The sequence below is a fragment of the Phyllostomus discolor genome, chromosome 3, assembly GCF_004126475.2.
Source record: "Phyllostomus discolor isolate MPI-MPIP mPhyDis1 chromosome 3, mPhyDis1.pri.v3, whole genome shotgun sequence".
In the NCBI taxonomy this organism is placed as follows: domain Eukaryota; kingdom Metazoa; phylum Chordata; class Mammalia; order Chiroptera; family Phyllostomidae; genus Phyllostomus; species Phyllostomus discolor.
In genome coordinates, this window is record NC_040905.2 from 186,273,997 (window position 1) to 186,285,041 (window position 11,045).

The 11,045-nt window shown below is 41.8% G+C and overlaps 1 long non-coding RNA gene across 1 annotated transcript; it reads right to left on the reverse strand.

Annotated features, from left to right (window-relative positions):
- Positions 1-6,626: 6,626 nt before the first annotated feature.
- On the reverse strand, positions 6,627-11,027 carry LOC118499742. The gene is made up of 2 exons (XR_004902265.1): positions 9,576-11,027; positions 6,627-8,878 (listed from the first exon to the last, which is right to left on the reverse strand). It is a non-coding gene; the product is annotated as an uncharacterized LOC118499742 (long non-coding RNA).
- Between the last annotated feature and the right edge of the window lie 18 nt (positions 11,028-11,045).

An 11,045-nucleotide genomic window follows, 5' to 3' on the forward strand; every position in this document is an offset into this window, starting at 1 on the left:
ACAGATTGTTTTTTGGTTGTTTTAAGTTGTACAAGTTCTTTATATATTTTGGGTATTAACTCCCTATCAGCTATATCATTGGCAAATATCTTCTCCCATGCAGTAGGCTATCTTTCCATTCTGTGCGTGGTTACTTCTGCTGTGAAAAAAAAATTTTAGTGTGATTTAGTTTATTTTTTGTTTGTTTTCCCTGTCCAAGGAGACATAGAAAAAAAATATTGCTAAGAACAATACCAGAGTTTATTGCCTATGTTTTCTTCTAGGAAGTTTATGGTTTCAGGTCTTACATTTAAGTCTTTAATATATCTTGAGTTCATTCTTGTATATGGTGTAAGAAAGTGGTCTAGTTTCATTTTTTTCTACCTGTATCTACCCAGTTTTCACAATACCATTTACTGAAGAAACTTTCCCTATTGGATATCAATTTAAATTTCATTGGTTTCAGAGTAATAGATGGTCAGAATTCTAAACACCAAACAGAGCTGCTACAGAGCTTGTCACCAAAACAGCTGTCCTTTGCCTTGGCCCTCCTGTTCTCCAGAGACAGCAGCCTCCCCTCTATTGGCCTTTGCCTCTCGTCTTTGCTTCCTTTTACATAATGTGGTTATACTGTTTTTATTAAGTTTAGACATTAACAGCTAATATTAGCTATCAGCTTCCTACTACGGAAAGTAAGAATGTGGCTCTCTTTACACTCTCACTCCCACACAGCTTTGACTTCCCCAACCTACAGTATTGGGGTTTTTTTTTTAAGAGATGTTACATGGATGAAATAAAAACAAGATGCTATGAAAAATGAACAAGTATAAACAGCAAGAAAGAGCCCTTGGAAGTTAAAATATTATAACTAAAATAAAACAGATTTGGTTATCTTAGATATTTATTTTCTCTTAACTCGTCACTTTCCTCAGAAAAGAATCCTCCAGTCTCTGGACTTAGGAGATTAGCTATTAGCATTCTGGGGCTGAGCTGGTGGCGGGGAGTTGGAGGGACGCCTCACCGTTTTGGGATGTAGACTCCCACTTTATTCCCTCCGTTTTATGTCTTTCCTCTTTTGTGCACTCTGATTAGTCAAATATTGGACCTCCTGGACTGATCCATTACTTTTATTTTTCCTTTACCTGTAATAATGTCTTTCCTTTTTTGTTCTATTTTCTGAGAAAATTTCCTTAGCTCTCTATATCTTTGAGTCCTTTTAAGGGCTTGGGAGGGTGTGGAGATAAGCAAGTAAGTTAAATTTATCATGACTGACCAGATAACCTTCTGCTATCATTGAACACCTAAGCTGATAAGATATTCTTTGGGGGAAAGAGAAGAAATGGGTAAGGAGAAAAACAGAGGGCGAGAGGGCATAGCATCAGGTTAGAGACGCCACTGTGCATTCCGGAAAGGTACGTTCCCCACTTCTGCAAGGTTAACGGAGATGCACCCTCACCTGGGCCTCGGCGTCTCGAGGCCAGCACTGCTCCGAGCCCATTCTCCGGAGAGTCCACTTCTTGTCTTCTGCCGTTTGTCTGCTGGCTCTACCTTCCAAACTCTCCCAGATCGGTACCAGTAAGGGGGCAGATAGATAGACAGATACACTTAATTAGTTAATTAAACAGAGAAGGACGTCCAGAAAAACACTTAAGAATATATAAAAATTTATGTCATATTTCATGTTCACTGGGGAAAGATGGTTATTTAATAAATGGTATTGGAACAACTGGCTAATCATTAAAAATGAATAAAATTATGTTTACCTCAAACCATACATGGAAAGATTAGCCTATAGAAAGATTTCACATAAAAATGAACCCAGAAGTACTGGAGGAAAATATAGGCGAGTAATGATATAATCTTGGAGTGGGAAAGGCCTTTCTAAGCAGGACGTAAAAGCAATAACCATAAAAGTTAGTTTTAGCCTAAATACAATTTCAAATTTTTCGTCATCACCCTCCCCAGTGTGTGCGTGTGTATCCATCCCAGAAACAAAACAGGTGGGGAAGAATAGTTTGAATGTGTATGGTAGACAAAGGGTTAATATTTTTAATATATACAGAGCACTTATTAAGAAATAATTTTGAAATACCAACAGGCAACTTAACAAAGAAATACAACCAGCTTATAAATACCTGAAAAAAATATTCAGCCCCATTAGAATGGGCCCTGGCAGGGTAGCTCAGCTGGTTAGAGCATCATCCCGATACAGTAAGGTCGTGGGTTCTATCCCTGGTCAGAGCACACACGGGAATCAACACATGAATGCATAAGTAAGCGGAACAACAAAATCAACCAATCTCTCTTTCCTGTCTAGTAAATAAATAAATAAAATAAAAATGAGATAGCATTGACAACTTACCTAATTGATCAAAAAAACTTAGCTTTATTGATATGATTCCTATTTATATAATGTATATACTTGAGATATAATTTATATGAGATATTGGTATATCATTTAGAATATATATTTACATAATTTATATATCATAAAGTTCACCCTTCTAAAGTGGCCAATTCAGTAGTTTTTAGTATATTCACAGAGTTGTGCAACCATCACCACTATCGAATGCCAGAGCATTTGTTACCCCAAAAAGAAACCCCATTCTAACTAGCAGTCATTCTCCTCACACCCCTTCCTTGGAAACCACCAGGCTGCTTTCTGTCTCTAAGGGTTTGCCTGCTTTAGACATTCACAGAAACGGAAGCATACGCTATGTGGCCTTTTGTGTCTGCCTTCTTTCACATGGCATTTTCAAGTTTCATCCATGCTGTAGCATTTATGAGTACTTCATTCCTTTTACGGCCAAACATTGTATGGACGTATCAGTTTCCTATCTGCTGCCATAACAAATTACCACAAATTTAGTGGCTTCAAACAACACACATTTATTATCTTACAGTTCTGTAAGTTAGAATCTGAAATGGTTATCACCGGCGAAACCCAGGGTGCTGACAGAGCTTCATTCCTTTTCGGAGGCTGCATGGGAGAACCCATTTCCTTCCTTTCTCCAGTTTCCAGAGGCCATCCACGCTCCTTGGTTTAAGACACTCTTTCTCCAAGTTCAAAGCCAGCAATGGTAGGTTGAATCCGATTATCAAGTCACATCATTCTGATTTCTTCTTTGGTAGTCAACTCTCCCTCTTCCTTTCTCTTCTGCCTCCCTCTTCAACTTTTAAGGACCTTTGCCATATATGGATAATCCGGGACAATATCATTTCATGATCCTGAATCACACCTATACAATCCTTTTAGCCACCTAAAGAACTTATTCACAAGTTCCAGAGATTAGGACATCTCTGGAGAGACATTATTCTGCCTACCACATGGATATACCACATTTTGTTTAAGCATTCACCAGTTAATGGCCGTTTGGGTTATTTCCACTGGGGCTATTATAAATAATGATGCTATGACCATTCCTGTACAAGTTTTTGTGTGGGTTGACATTTTCAGTTCTTTTGGGCATGTACCCAGGAGTGGAACTGCTGGGTCATATGGTAGCTCTATGTTTACCTTTCTTTTAAGTATACAGTTCACTGGGTTTTAGTATATTCACAAAGTTGCACAACTAAATCATTGTCATGTAATTCCAGATTATTTTCACCACCCCAAGAAGAAACCCCATAGCTATTAGCAATCACTTTCTATTCTCATCTTCCTGCAACCTCTGACAACCACTCATTTGCTTTCTTTTTTAAAATTTTTTATTTTATTTATTTATTTTTAGAGAGAGGGGAAGGGAGGGAGAAAGAGGGGGAGAGAAACATTAATGTGTGATTGCCTCTTACACGCCCCCTACTGGGGACCTGGCCCACAACCCAGGCATGAGCCCTAGACTGGGAATCCAAGCCAGCAGCCCTCTGGTTCACAGGCTGGCACTCAATCCACTGAGACACACCAGCCAAGGCTAATTTGCTTTCTTACTCTATGGATTTGCCCATTCTGGACATTTCACATAAATGGAATCATGTAGTGTGCGGTTGGCTTTCATGTCTGGCTTCTTTCATTTAGCATCTTTTTAAGATTCATCCATGTTGTAGCAGTATCAGTACCTCATTCTTTCTTATGGCTGAAAAAAGACCATTGTACAGGTATTCCACATTTTGTTTATCCATTCACCAGATTATGGACATCTGAGTTTTTTCCAACTTAAGGCTATTATAAATAATGCTGCTATGAACATGCATACACAAATTCTATACAGACATATATTTTCATTCTCTTGAGTTTATACCTTGTAATGAAATTGCTGGCTCTATGTCAAACTTTTTGAGGAATTCTACAGCAGCTGCACCACTTTACATTTCCACCAGCAAAGCACAAGGGTTCCTTTCCATTTCTCTACATCCACACTGACACTGGTCTGTTTTTATTGGAACCATCCTAGTGGATGTGAAGTGGCATTTCGTGATGGCTTTGACTAGCATTTCTCAATGCCTACTAATGTTTAACTTCTTTTCACATGTTTATTGATGATTTGTATATCTTCTTTGAAGAAATGCCTTGCCCATCTTTAATTGGGTTGTCTTTTTGTTACTGAGTTCTGATAGTTTGTTTATATTCTGAATACAAGCCCCTTATTAGATATAGGATTTGCAAATATTTTCTCCCATTCCATGCATTATCTTTTACTTTCTTTTTATCCTCATCCGAGGACATTTTTCTTCATTGCTTTTAGAGAGAAAGGAGGGGAGGTGAGAGACAGAGAGAGGGGTTGAGGGGAGGGTAGAGAGAGAGAAATGTCAATGTTAGAGAGCTACATCGATGTGTTGCCTTCTCACATGCCCCCGACTGGGTATCAAACCTGCAACCTGGGTATGTGCCATGACCAGGGATTGAACCTGCAACCTTTCAGACTACTGGACAATGCTCCAACCAACTAAGCCACACCTGCCGGGGCATCTTTTACTTTCTTCACAGTGTCATTTGAGGCAAAGAAATTTTCAATTTTGATTAAGTCCAATATATCTGTTTTTTCTCTGGTATGTTGTACTTCTCATGCCTAAGGAAGCTTTGCCAAATCCAAGGTCATGAAGATTTATTCTTATGTTTTCTTCCAAGTCATAGTTTTAGCTCCTATACTAAAGTCTATGATCCATTTTGAGTTAATTTTTTAATACAGTATGACATAGAGGTTGAACTTCGTTCTTTTGCATGTGAATATATAGTAGTCTCAGCCCATTTGTTTAGAAGACTATTCTTTTCACACTGAATTATCTTGGCACCCTTAGGTTTTCAACCTTGTCATCAGTTGAAACTGATTGATAAAAAATCTTTTAATGATGATACCTACTTTAGGCAAGGTGAGGGGAAGCCAGACACTGTTAGTGGGAGCATAAAAGCAGTACAGCCTCTGAAGTGCAACTTGCTGTGCATCTCCTGTGCATCTCCAAATTTGAAACATACATCTTCTGACTCAGGAATTTGTTTCAAGGAGCCAATTGTAGAAAGATGTTATGCACAATGATGATCAACTGGAAGAAACCTAAATGTCAATCAGTAGGAAACCAGGTGAATAAATTATGCCGCACCATACAGTGAAATATGATACAGACTTTAAAAGTGATGAAGTAGACTTATATTTATGGACTTGGAGGAATCCCTGTGACTTATTGCTAAATGAAAAATTAAAGCATGTTATGAAGCACCATTTATAGTATTATGCATTTACATAATATATATTTTACATAAGAATATACATTAATAGAGATTGCTCAGAAAATACAAAAGATGTTAACAGTGGTTGCCACTAGGTAATGGGATTTGGGCTGGCTTTTATTTTCTTCTTTATATTTTTTTGCATTGCATGAATTTGCTACATGAATATGTATTGTCTTTATAATCAGAAAAAGAAAAGCTATTTTCATTTTGTAGGAAAATGTCAAGCAATATACATTGTAGAGGACTATTCAATGGTAAGGAAATATGTTCATAACATATTGCCAAGTGGAAAAAAGCAGACTACAGTACCATCCAGCTTTTGAGAAAAACTAAAATATATAATATATATATAATATTTCCTAGGAACTATGATATTTTTACTACTATTTCTGAAGTAAGGATGTCTCTTATGATCAATATGAATATTTAATGTAGTGGGTTTCCCCATTGCTGCCTCCCTGAAAAGCTGTTATTATTAATGAGACGATGCTTCTGGCAATCTGAGACTTGAGAAAGTGCCATATGTGTACAGAGAAAAGGCTGGAGGAATAGACACCAAAACGTGATCAGTGCATGCTCAGCCCTGAATTGAGATTTTTATTTTCTTCCCTTTGTTGAGCACAGTTTCCAAGTTTTCTATAGTATATCCATAAATAGGCATAAAAAGAAACCTGGCTGTCCTGCTTTGCTTCTTTCTTTTTTTAAGATCTAATTGGCTGCATTACATGATTCATGAATCCGACAGCATCTCATCTAGCAACGAGAAGGGTGCTCCTGCCCTGCTTTTCAAGAAGCAGCATGTGAGTCCTGACTGGTGTGTGTGGCTCAGTGGGTGGACCTTTGCAAACAGAAAGGTCACCGGTTAGATTCCCCATCAGAGTACATGCCTGGGTTGTGGGCCGGGTCCCCCAGTTGGGGGAATGCAAGAGGCAACAGGCAACTGATCGATGTTTCTCTTCCTCTCTTTCTCCCTCCCTTCCTTTCTCTCTAAAAATAACTAAATAATTTCTTTTTTTTTTTAAAAGTAAAGTGTTGGCCTTTACCAAAATGAGACTAGCAAATTATGCCAGGAGTGGCCGAGTCTAGAGTGAGCGAGGACCACCTAGCACCGCCAACAAGGGCCTCTGGCTGGACTAAAGTCGACAAAGCAAGCTCAGAACAGAGGGGAAAGTTCGGGCAACAGGGGCAGGGCTCTTGGACAGTTCTGTGTGGACAAGGAGTCCCTGTCAGATAGAAGAGTCCAGATGGGGGGGACACTGGCTAATTATGGAGGGAACGCATATCGAACACTGTGGGGCCACTCAGACTATTGTCCAGTCTAGCTCAGGAGCACAGTCCCAGTTTGTGACGAGAGACCACGGACTTCATGAAACAGAAAAAGAGTCCACCCCTTTGAAGAGTCAACTTAGAGGGTTTGGGGTGAGCCCTTTCCTCAGTCAACAGGGGACAGGAAACGAAGGACACGGAGCAGAGGTGGAGGACAGCAGAGCTTCTGCGTAGCCCCTGAGGAGGCCAGCAAGCTCTGGGCCTCTACTTAGGGCAAGGGAGGGGTGGGGGCGCGCAGGGGCTGTGGCAGGCACTGCGCCGGGCAGGAGCTCACCCACATGACTACGTCTACCCCTCACCGCGGTCCTGAGGTGAGCAGCCTGAGTCCCAGAGAGGTTATGTGGTTTGTCCAAAAGCCTCGTTAGAGTCTTTCTCTAAAAAGGGAAAAACATTGAGCAAAATTAATATTCATATTTGTCATAGTAACTCATTCTTCACAATAGTAGGTGGAAAAACAAGTTTCAAAAACATCTTATCTGATCCTAATACTCTTTTTTCAAAATTATGCGTAATATAGAAAAAAAGCTGCAAGGATCTACACCTTTAGTAGTGGGTGTATCTCAATGGTAGGAATTTAATTTTTTAATTTTATTTTCTGTGTTTTTCTTCCCCTGCTCCCCTGACACACGAGCATGTACGTCTTTGCTTCTTTGAAGCAAAGAAATCAAAAGATTTTTTAGAAGCAGTTGTGAGGACTAGTGGATCAAAGTATTGAGAATGAATTATAGCGAGACCATGACGACAGAGAAACCCAGATTCTTACTAGCTATGTGAGTTCCACTTGGCTTCTCCGAGTCTATTTCCTAAACAACACGAGGGGATTATAGTCTTGTCCCAGTGAGCTGTTGCCAGGATTAACTGAAATGCAATATACGTGAAAGTCCCAAGCATGATACTTGGCATCAAGATGGCACTTAATAAATCGTAAACCTGATTCTTGGTAGTCATAGCTCTTCCTTGCTGCCCGAGGAAGGCCTCAGAGCCTACTTCAGAGAGCAGGAAGGACTCGGGTTCCCGTGGCAAGGGCCCCTTGACTAGACCTACAACTGCCTACACACCTGACACTCTCCCCTCCTCTGTTTTTACCATCTGGAGACTTACAGAATCTCATTCCTTACCCAATTTCCATCTATTTGCCTCTCTCTCCCCTTCCCCTTGTCTCAACAACCCCAGCTGCTTAGATAGTATTCTTGAGGATGTGCAGCATTATTTTCAATATAATACACATTCGCAGACCACCTATGCTTTAAAGATGGCCCAGGCTCCTACTCTCCATTTACATCATCCAGAAATATGCATGTGAGCTCACAGTCTAGGTGAAATTTTAGATCCTTCGACGATGTCCATGTATTGCCTAACTGCTGTAACAGGTACACGCACCAGGCTACGGAACGTCAGAGGGACGATTCAGCAACGAGTGCGCATGTGTACAGCAGAGGAGTGTCAGAATGGAAGTATTTCGTTTTTAAAAAGCAATCCTTTCTTCACCCTAAGTATCCATTAGCTTTATATATTGTCTTTATAAAAGAGAAAGGGGGCCATTCTGCCAAGCTGGTATCCAAGCCAGTTAAATTGATGGCTGAATGGGGCCGTTTTGTCTCAACTTCAGATTTATTAAAGCTTGTTGCCAGCCACAAAATTTGGGGAAGGCTCGGGTCAGCTGGTGGTTTGATGGATGACCTGCTTGATGCTGAGGCGGTGGAGTGGAAAGCAGGCCCAGGGAGTTACAAATTAGTGTTCTCCTCCATTTGGAGCTTATTGGGAGACACACATATTCTGGTCAACAGGCAGTTTTAAAACTAAAAGGAGTGCCAAACACTGGGCATTATTTGATATTTTTCATAACTTACCAGGCAAACATGAATGTCAATAGAAGTAAAAAAGAGATTCATCCATAGTTCGGACTCCCTAATAAATAAATAAGCTGTTTTCATTTTTCCTTATTCCCTTCCAGCCCCTATTCAAATCCATAAATCCATGAACATGATAGTAACGATGGATTAGATACAATTATATACCCTACTTCTTTCCCACACCCAGATGCATACTTGGAATGATGTTAAGCACACCAATATTCAAAACCAGGGCACTGTGACAACAGCCCCTTCAGGCCTGCGGACTGACAGTCCAGTGGGAGATGCTGGCAGGGCAGTGAGACACACCCTGTTCTGCCTGTGTTATTTATGCCTCTGGCAGTGAAGCCCCTGACAAAGAAGCATGTCACTGGAACACACGCTCTTTGTTCACAGAGGTGCATGCCAGCACCGGCTGTGTCAGAAGGGACAGTACCGGGTCTGTAGTCTCTCCTCCTTTGGCTCCTTCGCTTTCTTTTTATTTGCTGCACATTGTGGCTATGTTTATTAATTACTTTGTAGCTTAATCTTATAACACACACATTTATTTAGTGAGGAAAGAGTCCTTCATGCCCTTGAGTTGGTCCTAGAGGACAAGGTCCCAAGATTTGCCTGGTTTTGCCCTCAGCATCAGTACCGCCTCCCCCAAGAGCCACCAGGTTACTGTTCTCTAGCACCGAGTTACCGTGATCCAGTCTCCTTCAGCATCCCCCCTTACCTGCAAGATGGCACCTGCGTGTTCTATTTGGTACTAAAGGTCCTCTACAAGTGTTCCCGACCTCCCGTTCCAAATCAGGCCCTCGTTCTAGGACTTCATTCCAGTCAGGCTGATGGTGTAGCAGAAAAGAAGGCAGGCTTTGGCGTTAGACCCATCTGGGTTTAAAGCCTAGCTCCACCTCTTGTTGGACATGCAGCTTAAGGTTCAGTTCCTCATCTGGAAAATGATTAAAATACTATCTACTTCACAGGGCTGTCTTTGGTTAAATGAAAAAGAACATATCAAGCCCTAAAAGGGGATGATCAATCATTGCTTGTTAGGAACTGAGTTGCTAGTTTTTCCAGAAAGCCTCCATCTCATGGCCCCGCGGTACTCATAACCTTGTGTTAGACATCGTGTGACACCCTGAAGAGTACTTCCCTCACCGTTTTCTCTGTCACAGAGATGTCTGCTAAGACCAACATTTTAAATACGAGAGTTGGGAGACAACATACTAGAAAGTTCCTGCCTTTTTCCATAAGCCTTTTAAGAACTTTATTTTAATTACACATTTTAAAAATTGATATAAGTGGTTGTGTTTGTCGCAGGTAAAATGAGAGGGGAGAGTCTCAAAGAAAGCCTTAGGTTGATGCATAGAATTGTTTATTCACACGTTGTTCCCAATCTCTCGAGCCTTTTGTCTATATTAGAATTTTAGACACATGACATATTTACTTACATTATGCTGACTATAACCTTATATTACTCTAGCAGGTCTGCAAAGCAAACCTCCTGAGCAAAACTTAGTGCTCTAACCCTGGATCTCAGGATGCTCTCTGAACCAGATCATTACAAAGGCTACCTGCCAAGCTTCACCCAAACCGAGACCAACAAGAATTTACACACCTCACAGGGGTCCCCTAAGGAATAATGGGATAAAAGTCTTCGGGAAAACTCTGTAAAACTCCAAAGCTCCATTAGAAATGCTAATTGCTGCCTTGCTAGCCTACATTTAAATGTTAGAAACCCAGGGAGATTCTACTGAACTCGGGGACGCTGGGCTTCTCTGTGGCTTGGGCAAGTGGCCGGAGCCGCCTCCGAGAAGGCCGACTCCACCCGGTGCCACGCGGTACAGCGCTCCTGACGGGGGTCCGCGTAGCACTTCCACGACCATCGTCCAAGGAGACGGCAAGGTTCTGGCTGTTGACCCACACGGTGGGAAGAAGGTGAAAGCCGCGTGTCCCGCGCTCCCTGCACGTGTCCCGCCTTCGCGGCGTCGGGCTGGCTTGGTCCAGCCTCCGCGGTCGGACCTGGCCTTACGGACCCCCGAAGTCGGACTGTAAAGCCTCCCCCCAGCCCCTCCTGCAAACGTCCAATCGCGGGCGAACACCCGCGTCCGGGAGCAGCGAGGTGGGGCCCGGGAAGCCCCCAAGGAAGGTCTTACATCAGCCACCCCACGTGCAGAGGGAGGGGAGGAAGTCTCTCCAGTCCCCCGGGCTTCGCCTTTCCCCCCAGCCTCCGCCCC